Source organism: Falco naumanni, chromosome 4 (genome assembly GCF_017639655.2).
Source record: "Falco naumanni isolate bFalNau1 chromosome 4, bFalNau1.pat, whole genome shotgun sequence".
NCBI lineage: Eukaryota > Metazoa > Chordata > Aves > Falconiformes > Falconidae > Falco > Falco naumanni.
This window is the reverse complement of record NC_054057.1, coordinates 11767517-11785077: the sequence shown is the minus strand read 5'-3', so window position 1 is coordinate 11785077 and position 17561 is coordinate 11767517.

Genomic DNA, 17561 nt, shown 5'->3' with positions numbered 1-17561 from the left:
ATAATAATTTTGGTTGCTTCTATGTCTTTTTGGCTGTTCGCAACCTGACAGTTACCTGATTCTGACTTTTTAAACTCTGCATGCTGTTTAAACCCATGCTGTGGAAAGCCTATGGCACTAAACGTCTGGTTTAGCAAAGGACAGCTACATCACCGGAGCCCTTAGTCAATAGCTTAGAGATTTGTTGATCTCAGTCTATTTACGTTCAGTCCTTTTGTGACAACTTTTACAGCCCCCATTCTATACCACCATGGAGACCTTTAGCACAATGCTCAGTAATGACAAATTAGAAGTAAGGATACATGGATGTATTAAAAAAAAATTTAAATGGTGTCTTTGAATCTGAATTGTTCTTCTTGTGCTTTTCTGAATCTTTTCTCAATTTGTCTGCATCCTTTCCAAAGCGAAGATTGTATTCTAGTGATGGATTTATGCCACATGTAGTTAAAAAAACCTCTCTGTGCTTGCTACCTCCTTTTGTATTACCCCTATGAGCTACCACATCACCTTGGGAATTTACATTCAGTGATTCTCAGTCCTTCAGAGTTTTCAACCCTTTCAACCATAGGCTGCCCCAGATCCACATCCCGTGATAAAGACAATTGTGGGATCAGACGTGGGGCCATTTAGCATGTGATCCAGGTAACTTAGTCAAGATGACATGTCCTTAAAATATATTTATGTTCAATGAAATTCACATTCTTTTCCAGCAATTCCCCCTCCGGAAAATATTGATAAAATTAATTAGCAGTGGTGATCCATAGAAGAACTGCTGGAGGATCTGTGATAGTTCTCCCTTGCATGGGGACTGTCTCCTCTGCTGATCTATTAGTTATCCGGTTTCCAACCCATTTAATATGTGTTACACTCAAATAGCATTAGTTTTTATGTCTCAATCTGGATTAAATCAAAAGGCATTCAGAATCTGCTAAAGAAATGCAGATATCTTGGCCAACCAAACATATTATGATTAAAAAGACTCCAGGCAGATCCTATTAACAGGATTCTTTCTTAATAAAGCAGACAAAGAAAAAAACACTTTTGGTGACAATTAGTTGTGTTACCATCTTCTCATTCTTTGTTGGTTGGATCTTACACTATTTTTTCTATGGCTCTGCCTGGGAGCAACTATTCATTTTAACTTTGGTATGCTGATTTTTTCCCAACCTCTTTGAAATTGCTGCAGAATTATAAGATTTGCTACATGCCTTTCATGCACCCTGTATTGTTCAATGTATCATGGCATTCTTTGAAAGGAAGTCTAGAATTCAATTCCATAGATAGGTTATCTACTCAATTTGATCATCTGCATTTGCAGACTGCTCTTCAATCAAGCACATTTGGGACTTTTTATTCCACTATTTCAAACTCTTCTGTCTGTTAGCAGCCAGGCCAGAACAGCTTTGCCAAATGGACTCATTTTGCTCTTGCTATTTGAAATGTGCAGAGCTTTGAATTTTAACCTTGGACACGGCACTTGCTGTGATTATGTTGTATTCAGCTCCAGTATCTATTTGGAATTCACTTTTTATCCATTTCTTTCCAGTGTCAGAAGCCAACCTGCTATAGAAGATACCAGTGTAGATTTAATTAAGAGACTTAGTAAAACCTTTGTGTCATTAACAGAGCTTCATCCTCCAGCTGCATTTTGCTACCAGACACCAGTGCCAACACCTTGGCATTGTGTCAATTCTTTCCAGGGTTATTGCAAACAAAGCTAGTCCCTACACCATGCATCACTTTGCAGTTTCACATTCAGTTTGGGCATGTGTTTTCAATCGTACACTTCATTCCTTCAGCACTTTTTAGATACTTGGATTAAGAAAACATAGTTTCTGCTGTGTTTCAAATACCTTTGCAACTTTGAATTTGTCTCTCACATTAAAGTTGTGGTGGCCTAGTTATCCTTTGTCACAGATACTTCTGTTTAGTCTGTTAGTCTGTTAACATTCATGTGATTTGGCTTTACCACACAGGCTGATGACTTAATGGGACAATCATTTCAACCAGGAGGTATTTTCTGCTAAACAGAATTTATTTATTTGAAAGAACTGTTTTTGCATGGGAGTTCTTTCTGCTGTTTTGCGTAATGCATCCAATTCCCCTTGCATTTACCTTCTTGCCTTTAAAAATTTATGCTAAACTTTTCCAGACTTCCAATAATTCATTAGTTTTGCATCCTTCTGCTATCCTACCTGCAGTAGCACGATGTTGCAGGTAAAAGCATACTACTGCTTCTCTCTCATGTTATAGTATTTCCAGTGGCATAATTTTAAAATCCCTTCTGCCCCTCACATTAGGCTTACCTATAGGCCAGTAGAGGTATCTCAGGCTTAGCTCCAGCAGAGCCAAGGTACCTATTCCTCCCCAAAAGCTCTGTCCGGCTGTCCAGCAATTGCCTAACCCCAGAAACATTTAGTTTGGCTGGTGCCAGACTCCAGTCACTAATGCAAAGAGGATCAAGGGAATAAGGACTAGGAAATAGGGATCCCAAGCAGCTTGAGGGACTAGGCTGTACACAACTGACTTTTCTTTTTTTCTGAAGGAAGCCCTCATGCAAAGGCAGAAAGGGTATGTGGTGTCATCGAGCTGGCTCCCAATGGAGAGACATGAGCACACAGCAGCCCCATTCCAGGATGCAGACTGCTGCAGGAAGGGTTGTCTCGCTGTGCTTGTGCCTGCTCCTCTCTGCTCTTGGAGAGGGAGCCCTGATGCCAGCCTCTGGATTCACTGCTGGGACCTGGGGTACTGCTGGAGCTCTTGCTACCTTTTTTACAGCGGCTTCAGTAGGCAAACAGTATTTGTAGCAAAGCACATGATACTAAACCTCCCTGTTCTGTCAGATGCTTGAGGAAGGGTTTTTAAAATTGTAGCAAGGAAGTACATACCTTGCAACCACTCTTAATGCTCTTCTCAGTAGATACATGCTTTAGAATTTAGTCATGATTTTTTCACCCTAGTCAGATTCAGTTGTTGCAATATTAATTCATCTCCCTTGAAGAGGCATTGAGTTTGTAGTCCAAATTGTTGGGTCTAGAACAACTTCCTTCTTGTTTCTAACAGCATTTGCATTTTAATTGGTTTGGTTTTAATAGCCTATCTGCAAACCTCAGCATTACACACAAGAAATTCTGAAGTATCATTAATAAATGCACTAACTTCTGGATCATCCCTGCAGCTTGCACAGAAATGGCAGCAGCAAACAATATGAAACCAAAGTTGGATGAAACAGAACTTCCAAGTGCAACATCTCCCTCTGCAGACACAAACCTTCTTTAAAGGTAATTAATGATTGTTGTTAATAGCAAGACCTAATTTATAAAGGAGTCAGCTTAAGACAATCATAATTAAATTAAATAATCAGTTGAAACAATAAAGATCAGTTGTGACATAATTGCAGAACAGCGTTCAAGGGCTCAGGAGATCTAATGCCTTTCTCTTCATTAATCAGAGTAAATATAACATCACAAATGTTACTTATTCAATGATTGTTGTGTGTGCATATGAGTATATAAAGCAGGTCTCTGAAAGCAGATGCCAAACTGAGTATAGGTATCATTCCTATTATCATCTATGTGTAAAAGACACTGATATTTTAAATATCAGAATTCATAGAGCTTAAAAGTTCAGAAAAGCTGGTTTTAAGCTAATATAGAGCTTTGGTGGATACAATAAAACACAGCTTTCATGTTTCAAGTGTTGAGGAAGAACAACTGCAGTTTCCAAAATCTCCCCCGAAAGACAAATTAAACCAGAAAGAATTGCTGTAACTAGGTTCACCTTGTGGCACTCCCACCAGGGGAAACTGTATAAAGTATTACCTTGAAATTATGCAGTCCAGCCTGGAGACACTCAAGCAATGTAATACTTGCCTGCAGTACTAGAGTGAGAGGCATTCTGTTACTCTTAACTCAATGGCTTGCCATGTCTGTAAATGCCAAGAAAACCCTAAACATGTTTTCCTCTAAACTGAGCAGCTAAATGACTTCAGGCTTTACCAGTAACCATCAGCTACAGTGTCTCCTTGACAGTTCAACCCTGCTTCCTTGAACTAGCCTAGTGGAAACAGTGGCTCTCCTTGCAAGCACAGCCACTCTTCACAACTGACTGCATTTTACTGAATGGTTGAGCATGATTCTCTGCACACCTTTTATACAGAATTTCAGTTTGGTCTCATCATCCTGCAGGCAGCTGAGTTAAAGCCTTCTGTGTCACCTCCCACTTACTACAAGGGGTCTTTAACCAGTTGTGTGCTATAGGACTAGTTGAGAAAGGTGCAAAGGACAACCCCATGGGCAAACCCAATCTTTCCACATTATTTCCTCCCAATTCTGAGATACGTGTCCCAGCTCACAGCTTAAGCTCAGGAAAAAATGTTCCTCACTTCTTGGAAGTCAAGTTGCTGGCCCGTAGGTCATATTTTCTTACAGGTAGCAGTAATATTTATTTTCTAAGGAGCAGAGATCTGCTACATATTTCCCCTTCCCCCATTTACTTTTTCTCACCAGCTCCTTGCTGAAATATGTGGTCAGTGATGTGAAACAGAAAATCTGCCAGTGGTTGATGCCATATGTTTTGTTATAGGCCAAGCTGATAACCCTGCCTGTTACTGCAGTTGCCCGATATTTCCCATGATATGATCCTTCTTTGAGTAACTTTCAACTTTGCCAAACACCATAGAAATTTTCTATGCTGGGTGTACACTTAATGGTGAATTTATATATACACGTGCATATATTTATGCAGAAAATAAACCGTCACTTCTAAGAAGGAATATGGAGAAAAACATGGTGTTCTTCCCATGCTAAAAATTTCTGCTGACCTTTTATTTGGAAAAACATAGGTCAGCTCTCCCCTGTCTTGAAATTTGGCAGCCTTTATTCATTTGTGGCCTTTATTCAAGGATGAGCCTTTTAGCATCCCTTTGAGACGCTCTCCAAAGTTGCCATCATGCAAATCTTTGAAAAATTATGGCTCTCAAGAGCTCTTTATGAGTATTTTAAGGCTGAGTTGGCTACAAAGCCATCATCTCTCTTGTGTTCTCAGTCTTTGACCCATTGAATCATGACTTCTTCCCTGGGCAGTGACACAAGAAAGTCCCTCTACCCCAGAATATTCCATGGCTTGGGAATGAGGACACTAGCATGAGAAGTGTGAGACAGGAGGTGTAAATCCTATTAAGAGAAGTAAAGCACAGGCAGATATAAACATATATATATACATACATACATACACACATACATACATATATATAAAAATATGAGAGTTGTTGGTTCTTTTTCAGCTAAATTTTGAAATGAACTGCAGCATTTTAGGTGGAGCCAGATGCTATAGGTGATGGCAGAACACAGCTACAACACTCTCCTGACTGAGCCTCTGGGAGGATGTGGAGATGTACAGTTTCTAGTTCCTGTTCTAGTGTAGGAGTCAGATATGTGATGAACTTTTCAGTTCTGGGATAGCAGATATAACTCCTGGCACCTGGGAAGCTTTACAATAAAAATGAAAAGCACATATGGAGTTTAGGGGTTGATTGCTTTGCAAAGAGACTTTCAGAACTGCAGTTTTAGAATTAGTGCTTAGGTTCTGCCTAGCTTTTACTTCAAGAATCAGCTTGTGTTTGGATTTGGCTATAAATTTTCTGAAGATTCTCCTTGCATGGAGTTGACCCAAACTGGCTTTTCCATCTTGTAGGCATTTCTATGGCTCAGTTCTCTGTGACACAGAGCTGCTGACTCAACTCTTCCACCAAAGCCATCTTCAGTGAAAGGCTATAGTCTTCTATAGTGCCAGGAATATGTTCTCAAGGCAATGATTGTTCCCCTGCCTCAGCAGTAGGCTGAGCCAAGTGCTTAAAGGGCAGCTGCTTCATGACCAGGAATCTAGCCACGTGTTAGCACGATCCATCCCAGCATCTTCCTAATATGTGTGATGGGTTTCTACCATCAGCTCAACAAGTGCCAGAGACTTGTTTGTAAGCACTACAAGAAGGGCTACCAACAACATGGTTAAGTGAGAGATCTTTTCTAGGTTATCATAATGAGCCTCTGCAGGTGTTGTGAAAATGGACACTGTGGAACCTGCAGTGAGAAATATTATGACTATGTCCATGAATAATTCTTTCTTCATGGCAAAGATTTGAATGACGTGCAGTAAGTGTACCCAGAGAGCACACCAATGAGGAGAAAACAAAATAGGAAGTACCTGCTCTTTAGGTTGATAACCTCTTACCTGAATGACAAAATATTTCTGCTGAAAAAAACAGCACTAATCACATAAGGAAAGGTAGAGTGAAAGCAATCTGATTTTCGGCTTTTCTTAACTTCGATTATTTGACCTTGCAACTCCAAAGCTGTTTTATTTAATGGTCTTTAATTGTCTTAGTTTCTAAACACCGTTTTATACTTCTTTTGTCATCTGTTGTTCCCACTTCCTAGGTGTTGGTTTCCTTCCCCCATTGCAGTACTGGAGCTTCTTGGAGTGAGAACTGTCTTTTTAATTAGGGTCTACGTGGCATCTAGCACAGCGGGCAACTGAATCTGATCCCAAACACATAATTTATGTACCCTGTTTGGGTCACCTCACAACTGCTCATGTGATTTGTCTGGCCAAATGCACAGGTAGCTTCTGGGCAGTTAGAGACCGATTTGAAATCAGTCAAGGGGCTAGAGAGAACATTAGATATGATGGATCAGGAGTTCAAAGAAGGCCATAATCCAGAACTGCTGCTGCTGAACCACTTTTGGAAAATCCATTCTTTGCTCCATGAAAGACTGTTGCTTGTTAAAGGGATAGTACATTTGTTTATTGGGAGGGATTGGGAAAAAGAGAAGAAAAAAAAGAAACCAGTATACTGTGTTCTAATATTGACAGAAGGGATTTTACTTGGGCAGTGAAAATGCATTGCAGTATGTGGAAACTACCAAAATGCCTCACTGAATGTCAGAATGAATAAAGTATACACATAGGCTGGTGGCTGAGAAAACAAACAACCCCCCCTCCCCCCCAAGAATCACAACTATGAAGGCTTTGGACTGGAATGTGAGAATTTCTTGCATGTTTGTGAGCGAGAACTGCATCTTTAGCAATAGGGGAACTCAAAAATAAAGCAGAAGGAGGCAGAAAACCAGAGCTGCAGTCTGCTACCAAAAGGATTGAAATGTGGGATAAAATAGTACTATTTTTCAACATACATTTTTTTGAGAATGTGACCTGAATGGTCTCTTTTGAGACCATTTGAGACCATTTGGGAATGAGATCTTTTGGTCTCACTTAGACAGCGTTGGAAATCATGCTGGTAATGAAAGGAAGAGGAAAGACACAGTAGGGTTTACAGTGGTTTACCACTTCAAGATATGAAGATACTGATACGAATTAGTATTTGAACATGGTGCCTGCAATGAAGGCTAAGGCAAAGAACATCAACAAAGAATGACTGAGTGAGTAGGATTTTAGGTAGCGGAGTGAAGATGTGAGACATATAGAGTCTGGGACCACAGGGAGAAGAAGTGAGAGCCGTTTTCATGAAGAGATGAAAAGTTTTATCCAGCACCCATCGAAGTCAGTGGAAATGTTTCTGTTGACTGGTCCCTGTCCCAGTGGTGTAGGGCATAATAAATGTGGTCAGTGTGAATTGCAAGCCAAATGCACAATGAAACACAGACAATGATGAACAAGTCTAGAAAAGACCAGCAGCTCCATGAAAAAATTTAATTGGTTTTTATCATTATTGGTATGTACTGCTGCCAAAGTAAGGCAAGCTTTTTATCCCTGCACTTTGCACCCAAGTGGTGTTCATTTAGAGGTGGGTTTAAATGTGCAGCTATTCCAGTTACTACCAACACACACTGACTATAAGCCACACATATGTGTTCTTGGAAGCTTTTTTGGCTTTCACATAGTGATGTGTTTATGATTTTTAACAGCAAGAGAGATGCGCTTCAGCATGAAAGGAGACTGACATCTGACTACGAAGTGATGATGTGGGTATTTTCCTGATGATTATTTAATCAAACAGGAGAACTAAGAGTGTCAAACAAGTACCAGCAATTTATCAAGAGCCAGTTGTAGAAGGAAGCATTCTCTGAATCATCAGTGTGATAATTACCACTGACATTTCCCCAAGGGGAATGGCATTTTTAATTGTTACAAATATAATCACACTTCTACAGAGAAGTGGGAACCGAATTCTTTCAAGGCCGTTTCTGGAAATAGAAATGTCTAAAGTTTCCATGTGGAAAAAAATTTGCGATAAGAAATTATTGGGTACACCAGAATAAATATGTCATTGCAAAGGTTAACTAAAATACCAGCTACTGTACTCTAATTTCCAGAAGAAAATACATTTAATAAGGGTGTCTGGGTTAAGTCCTGGCCCTACTGTAGCTGCAGCTTCCTTAGCTGGGATGGAGTTGACTGAGTGTTGGTGGTGAGGACAGGAAGGGCTGCATGGTCCTGCTGGGTGAGCAGGAGCTGTCTCAGCTCCAACGTCCCTGCCTGTGGCCACAAGGAGGTAACCATTGTGGTAACCTAAGGAAGGGCTGCTTGAGCCCAAATGCCTCTCAGGGCAAAACGTGACTCACCTGCTCACAGTGGACAGGCTGTGGGCAGCAGCTCTCGTGCTGGCCCAGAGCACATAGCCAAAGGGACCGCCAAATCTGGTCCTCTCCCATGGCAGCCCTAATGTGACCAGTCGTATGCAACCAGTCTAAAGCGTTTTTTTTTTTTTTAAGGGCAGGTCGGAACAAATCGGCTATGTTTTGCCTCCACTCAGCTCCCTGTTGCAAACAAAAGCCCTTAGTTGCTCATATTCCCCATTTCAATCTGGCAGGTGTGTAAATTGTGGGATTTTTTCCTGACAGGATGTTAGGAGAGTGAAGGTCTTCAGCATAGACACTAACTTTTCTGGTGATAAGGCTGGCTATAGCTTGCAGCCTGCTGAAATGAACAAAGCTAATAAGGTACTTGCCACTACTTGCCAACTACAGCATTGCCTCTATTATTTAAGGTAGCAGCTGGCCTGAGGATAAGAGACCTAAACTTTGTAGGAATAGGTTATCTTTTACTGGACCAGCTCATATGACTGGAAAAAAATCAGATTTCTATCGGGGTAGGAAATCCTTCATTCTGTCAGCTGAAGTAATTTTAAAAAAAATCTCTTAAATTAAGAATATCAGGTGTTTTAGCTTCTCTGCTGGCACAGAACAGCAATACCGGGTAGGGGAAGGCTACTGAGTCCTTCCCTAGCAGTGTGTACTCTGTCATAGGATGCCATCCCATCACTGGCTGCCCAGTGCCTCCTTTTCCCCTTCCACCTGGGTGCTGCCCCTGCAGCATGCGGGGCGCACACAGGCTGTTTTAATTGAACTGTGATTTATATAAAGTTGCAGTCCTAATGTTCAGATTTAGCTGGCAGAGGCTGAACATCAGCAGATAATACGATCTGATAAGTGATCTACATGATTTAGGATTCCAGCCTGCAAATTTGGGAGAAAAATACCCCAAAACTGTTCAGCTAAGAACTATTTGGTTCTACTTCTTTTTCATTAAGGACCCTGGTCCTTCTTCAATTGAAATCAATGGAAATTCAACTCTAGGTTAAGCAGCCACCACTCAGTAACGCTGACAGAGTTATGCCAATTTAGCTTGGTCTGCATTTATTCTATTAGATTGCAGTGTTCTCCTCCCCTTCATAGCTAAAATCAAAACGGATGTTTTTGTCATGTGTAAAAAAAGGGAATACACAGAAAAGAGGATCAAACCAAAACAAAATATAAAAATATACTAGCTAATCATTCCCTTAAGTGGTAAAAAAAGGAAGAAACACTATATTCAGTGAGTTGAAAATAGCTTAAAAGAGTACAGTTAACTAATTACAGCAAGATTTTTTTTAAGTTTTAGATAAGGGACATGATATGAAATGAAAAAAAGAGCAGAATAGCAGAATTTGCACACAGGTTTACTCTGAATGTGCATACAAATGGAGATTAATTGTATTTTTTGCATATCCACATTTTGCATGCATGCACTATCTTGCAGCCTGCACACAGAATTTATGTGTATGTGAGTATGTGGCATTTTCTGACAGCCCCACCCCACCCCCCCCCCAAAAAAAAAAAAAAAATATCAGTTTCTCTTTTTATGGGGCTGTGTATGAACAGGATTTAACCTTCTGGCAGATCTGTTTTATGATGTTGCCTACAACCAGAGTCCCTTCAGTGCTGGGTGGGTCCCTGATCCACCCTCTTTTCCCCACCCATCAGCTCAGTCACTGCTGTGAAGCCATATGGAGCTTTCCAACTCCTGCTCGAGCTTCTGTGACCTTGTGTTTGCCGTGGATCTGACAACAGGCCTTCGCTTGTGCTAGCAGTAGCTGGGATTTCCAGTCCCAGCATTTCAGAGGTGCAGGTCTTCTTAGCTGCTAAGGTCAAATATGACCAGGCAAAGTCATCCTGTTCTGGCCAAGTCCTTGAGCTTACCTTAACACTTATAGAAAAATTACAGCTTGCAAGATAGGTCTTCAAAACGAGGCCAGTATTCCAAAGGGCTCACTGCATTCCAAGGCACCCAGAGGATGCTAAGCCTTTGCAGTAATGCATGGTACTTAGATTTCACAGACTACTGAAAGTACGGAGTACTCTCCATTACAAAGATAATTTCACAATGGCAAAATGCTGTAAAAATAATTCTTAAAAGCACAAAGCCATGAAGAATTTGGCAGGAATTTGCTCACTTCAGACTTAAAATATATTCCAACCTCATACAACCACTTTTTCCTGAATGTCTCAAAAGTCTTGCTTCCAGTGTGAAGTTGGAAAGCTACGAGATCATTCTCCAATGGAAAAAAAAATATTCACTAAACACTTCATGATGTCAGTTTATTTGACTGATCACACTTGATGTGATTTGACACATCAGAGCAGTGTGATTCATGAGCTAAGAGAGAAGGACTTTTCAGCAATTTGTTCCCAACTTATAATGTGACATCAGCGCTTCTTGAAAGCTAATCCAACATACAGTAGGCATCCCATTTTCTAAAGATCCATCTCCATTTATACTGTTCCAGCTAATATTCCTTAGTAAGCCTTTAGACTTTGGTCTGCTTAAGATTAAAACATTTTTTTTTGAATTATGAACATTTATTTCTCATCAGAGAAGATAAGTGTCCCTTAGGAGAGACATGAGAGGAAGATTTGTGAGACCTAACAGATTTGTACAAGAGAATCATGACAGGTATTTCATAATGGAAAGATCCTCAGAAAGATAATTCTTTAGCATACAGATGAGTTTGCTACCTTAGCAGATGTTCACCTTTTTAAATAAAAATATGCTTTTAAGAGATCCTCTGAAATGTCACAGTTATCCCCATTACTAAAAGATATCTTGATTTAAACTATTACAGTTGTTGAAACATTCCTAAGCAATAGGTTCTGAAAGCTGTACTTTACCTGCCCCACAAGACATTTAATTAATTCCATACTTCCATTGTAGACACTGCAATTAAAATAATTCTTGACTACCTCATGGAATTTTAAACATTTTCAAGAAATGAATTCAATACAAGATAGTGTGTGTGCAATTCTGCAACTTGGTCTCCCAGCTGTGCAATAAATTTCTGGGAGAAACAATTAGCATAGAGTCATTTGTTAGAGAATGAACCAAAAACGTATCTAAAAATGCCAGTACTAAATGTGCTGACAATTAAGAGCAAATTACTTAGCAAAGATGCCATGTGTTCATATGTTGCTTCAGCTACATGCATTTGATGTCTAGCACCACATTTTTGTTTAAGACATAATTGCACATTTTGTTCAATTTTGTGTCTGTACTGAAATAAGGTGATACGATGCCAACACTTTTTAGGCAGGACTCCCCAGTGACTTCAGTTATCACCATACCTTTTCATTTCAAGGGCAAAAATATTTTTAATTAAATGTGATGCAGGCCTTACTCATTCATTTTGATTATTTTCCCCTTGCCCCCCAGAAAGTTTTATAGGGCAACAGAATGAGAAACAGAAATGACTTACTGTGGAATTGATGTTACATGAAAAGATCTCTCAGGGGAAGCAGTAAGACTGTCATTGCCCAATCAACTGAAAACCAGACTAGACAAAGCATTTATTAACCCTTTGCAGAAGACATTCCTGCATTGGTTGGGACTTTTAGGACAACCTATCGGCTCTCAAGCCCACACAGGTTATTCAGGAGAATAATTTATGGCGAGTCATTACAAGTTTCAATAAAAGCACCTAGACATATACACAAAATATGACTTCACGGTACAGGCAAATGACTTTTTTTTCTTTTTCTTTTTCATGTTACGAAGATAATTTGATAGTGTTTAAGATCTACTGTTTACATTTTTCAGACATGCTTAAGTAACCAGGAACTGACCCCTTCCCCTTAAATAAAGGACATAAAGAATCTCTAGAACTGAAATTGCTTCTTTGTTTGAAGTCTAGAGAACAAACAGCACATTGAGAGTGGCCAGTAGCAACGTTTTACCATTAATGTTTGGCAAGATACAGCCTTAGCCTTCCACAGGCTGCTAAGGGCAACGTGTTCCCTTTTACTTGCATTTCAGTATGAATTTATCTGCATTTCAGTATGAAGCTGAAATCAAAATGAAATATAGAAAGGCAAAGGAAGAACAAAACAAACCCACGATATTTATACAAAGTTTATCCAAATCCCAAACCATGACCTACCTTTCCAAACAATACTATGCTAGAGATATATCATTCAGATCAAGAAAACTATTTGTAAAGCAATAAACTTCAAAATCTGTTGCACTTCTGTCAAATTTCAATCAGGCTTTTTTCAAGATGACTTAATTCACTCCTTCCAAATCTGTTTTGGATAACAATAAATGAAAACTACTGTATCATGCACATAAGACTGTTTTGAATTAATAGCACTTCACAGTTAAAAAGGCAGGGAAAAGATTTATTTTAGCACTTATAGCAAAGAAGCAACTTCTCTTTGACAACTGTTTTGCTATACTTGATAAGTGACTGGAGCTTTTTTAAAGGTAAATCTGAACAATGGGCTGGGAATCTGTTAAAAAGGATCCAGGAAAGCACATACTTCCAGCCTTCCTGATAAATCTCTAAGGTTTATTACTTCAAGTCATGTCCAGATAAAAATATTTGTATTGTTCGTATTGAATAAGTGTATTGTCCATAGATCTATCTAATAATTTGTAAACATCATGCATTTATAGAGAACATCAAGAATATCTTTACCTGCTGTTATTAATTTATTCCATACTGGTAGGTCATAGTATATGTTCAGATGAGATTGATTGGTAACATAATCCATAAGAAAATTAAACCAGTTCATCACCTAGTAGATTCATTTTCTCCTGCTTATAGTTTTTCATTTCAGTCCTGAGAAGATTTCAAAGCCTTTTACCACCCTGAAAGAAAAGTAAGTACTATTATCCTTACCTTCGCAGAGCCTGGTCTTTCCAGAAATCTTGCTAAAATAAGGAACAATGTCTTGTAGTCGTGTCCTTTCACACAGATCCTCCTTCATAATAGACTTCCATTTTGGACAGTGAAACAGTAGAGTGTGGTGGAGAAATGGGATAACTAAACTTCCTTTATCTGTGCAAAAATTTTTCTGGCTGAAATGCTGGCAATAGTAAAGTCAAGACATGTATCATTGGCCTTAGGCTCCCAATGACATACATTTTTTCTGTCCTCTTAATCCCCTCCAACCCATATAGTAATCCACTTTTCGGCAAGGAAGCCATCTTATCCAAGATCTTTATTCCCTATATAATGGGGATTTCTTAGGCTTCTTGATTTGTTTCTTGCCATCCTTCCCCTTTCAATTTACTAGCTTAACAGCAGTCACCTTGCCTGCATTTTCTCTTATTGCTCTTTCATTATCTTCTTTGATCAGTTTTTTTTTCATATGCCTTTCCTTGAGGACATAAGCGTGCTCAGGGACAATAGCATTCCTGAAGCTTTAGCTATAGCTGTCTGTGTGGATGATCTCTGATTCTGGAAGTTCCCTCTCTCCAAGCTCACCTCTCTCTTACAATCACTCCACATCTTCAGACCCTTGCTTATTCTAAAATCTTCCTTTCTTACTAATTGTTCCTAAAGCTACCTGTTTTTCACTCTCTCCTGTCCAAGTTAATTTTGTTTCCAGCCTTACTAGCCTTTTCCTTTTTGTTTTTCTCTGTTCTTTTCAAAATATTGCAGTGAAAGCTATTATTTTCTTCTGGTAATTGGCACTGGACAAATCCTTTCTTATTTCTGTTTTCCATTGTCTTCCTTTCATTCCCCAAGTCCACTTCAAACTCCTCATTCTTGTTTACAGAGCCCCTGTCTGCATCTTTAGTCATGTTTCATCTCACACTTTTCTTATCTGGACTTTTTCTGTTCCAGGTCCCACTAGCAGAGGACTTAACAAGACTTTATCTTTCTCATTTTGGGAACACAAGCATTCTGACACATTTTCCAGTGCAGGGAACACCTTCCTCTTCCTTCTGCCAGACTCCTCATTTTCTCTTCTCATTCAAGTCCTTTTTCTTTTAAGGATAATTTATTTCTTTGGGCCAGCAGTCTGCAAATTCTGTCTTCCCTAGGTAACCGTTCTAGAATTTTTTTCCTACCTTTATTTTATTACATTTTGAAAACAGAGCTATAATTCTTTCAACAATAGCATAGTTCTGTGCCATCTTGTTATCAGGGCAATGCAGTTGTTCCTAGTTAAATATATAATGCCATTATATTAATGCACATGTTAAAATAAGAGCATTTTGACATGGCTGCGTTCAAACCTGATCCAAATTTGCCATTTTTTTTTCTATAGAAAAATATTTTTCTGTGATGGCTGGCCAATAAACTTGTCCTTTTGTTTAAAGTTGTGTAGGCTTAAGTCTCCTTAGTTTATTAAAGAAAATACTAAGAACTCTTTTGATTGTGATCTATAAATGGGTAGAGATATTTCAACAGAAGTGAGTTCTTCAGACTATCAGACACGGTGGTATTCAATGTCTAGAAGCTGAATATATACAAATTAAGAGGGGAAATAAGATTTAATCTTTTAAAAGTGTCAGTAATTAGCTTTTGGAATAACTTTAATAGGTATGCAATGAATTCTTCTTTATTTTAAAACTTCAAATCAACATTGGATGTGTTCCTGAAGTATATATAGTCTAGTTCAGACAGAAGTTCTGGCTTTAACACAGGGATTTCTGGATGAGTTTCCGCAACTGACCATCAGATAAGATAGCTGTTATCCTTAAAGTCTATGGGTGAAGGCCCGGTCCCATGTAAACAAGTGAAAATATTCTTGATTTCAGAGGGGTCAAGAGTTTAACCAGGGCATGTATGAAAAATAGGGCTAGCCATGGATAAACAACAGCCAGACCTCCCTCTGCCCTTCAGTGCTTGCTGGCCTGTGGTGGATCCCACATGTCAAATTGTCCTAAGGCAGCCTCATGCCAACAACAGTTTCACATGTCTTTCCATAAGAGCAGTTTATCAAGTGACATGATGGCCTTAAATGTTTTACGCTGCACACCCTATTTTCTTGCCTTGCAGAACAGGAATGGGTTTTTGTCCTTTAGGATAAGCAAGTACTTTGCAGAGCTGAGGTAAAAGATATGACACTCTGGGTTGGTTAACAAGATGGTTATTTTCTTGTTGATGAAGGAGAGGGGAGGGCATTTTTATTTTGTTTGTCAGGTTAGATTTCCTAAGAGGTTACATCATGTGAAAGAAACCTTTCAACCTTTTCATGCTGCAGCAGAATTTAATGCAGTGTCTTTCTTCCCATGAGGCCAGAAACATATTTCTGAGTGCAAGAATCCTGCATTGAAAAGCTACTGCCTGCCAACTCTGAAAACTAACATTCTTTATATAGCAGCTCATGCTTCTTGCCACAATCTCACCTTGAAGCGTTCATTTCAAGAGGTTCTTGTTTTTCACCACATCACTGAGCAGAACACTGTTGAGTTTTTGCCTTCTCTGCTGGTACCTACCAAATTCAAAGTAGGTTGGATTTTGGTAGTGACTGTGTCTAAATCCTGTGTCACGCTAAGGAGGAGTTGTTTTTTTTTTTTTAGACACTGACATGCTTCTGAGGACCTGGGCCTTCGGTTCTGGGAACTATGTTGAAAAAACTGGCTGACTAATTTAATGTACATTTGTTTGAATAGCCATCAGATGGTAGCATCACGGACTGTTATCATTAAAAAGAAAAGTAGACAATGAATGCTCTACCGAGAAATGTATTTGAATGATTTTAATAAATTATGCAGGTTTTTTTAATGTAGGTGATCATCTGGCAAAGGTTAGGTTGAGCCTATCACTCATTTCACTTGTGACCTGTCAAGCACATTAAAATACAAACATCTACTAGTAAGAAGCTAATGCCTTAGACTACAGCATCTCCTCACCTTCCTGCTCATTTGAAGTTCCCAAATGAAATGCCAGGTCATTTCCAATAATGACCACACAATCAAATGATCAAGTATAATTAAAACAAGAGATTAATCATTTTTGCCTGCGTCTGCACTCCTACTTAAACATTGTTCACATGCTGCTATGTAATTAAGCACCTAACTGCCCAACCCTCTTTCTGAATCCAGCATTTATCTCTTTATCTTCTCCTCTCACCCATCCCAACTTGCATGTTAATATCAAACTGAAAAATGGCAGAGAAACAGGGTCTGCTCCCACAGAAGCCAATGGCAAAACTCCCACTGGCTCCAAAGCTTGCTTCCTCCATGTGTGCATGTTTATCTGCTCATGGCTTCATAGTAAAAATAATTTTCCCTAAATATTTTCCCTAAAAACTTAAGCCTAATTTAAAGAAAAAAACCCCACAACCCATTCAATGGTCTTTGTTGCATATCAGCACATGCTTTTCTCTTTAATAAAAGATTAAGATCCATTAACCCCAAAACTGTCAGATCTCATCCTGAATAACAGTGCCTAATGCTAAAGCTGGCTTATAAAGTGTGGGAGGAGAGATAAACCGTCTTTTCCCCTGGGTTCTCTCTTTTTCTTTCTCTTTCCTTTTCAAACGACCCTCCCCGAATAATAGAACAGTGTTTTATGTTTCAAATGTACCATATGGCATGACGTGAGTGCAGTTTAATTACATATTAGCATATTCTTACAACAAGGGTTGGCTGTTTATAGCAGCTTGACAAAACATGAATTAAAAAATTTGCATCAACACTTTTGGAGTAAATCTGTCTTTGTTATTATGAACATTTTTTTTAATTGTGACTGTGTGACGATCTCACTAAACTTTCACAGCGTGATATTGTGAAACAGCAAGAAAACCTAGATCATCCTTTTTGTGGTTGGGATTTTTACTGTTATATTAAAGATCACTGAAACAGATGAATGACAGCAAGTCACAGATCCCTATGATTACCTGATTTTCACTCTTCCTTCAAATTTTGAGGTAAAAAATTAAGTAAACCCAATTATAAGGTCAATATTCCTTTAAATTAGAAAGTAGTGAAATCTGCTGGTCAAGATTTACCCTGCTTTCTGTCTCATTAAGAATGTTTCTTTACTGATACAT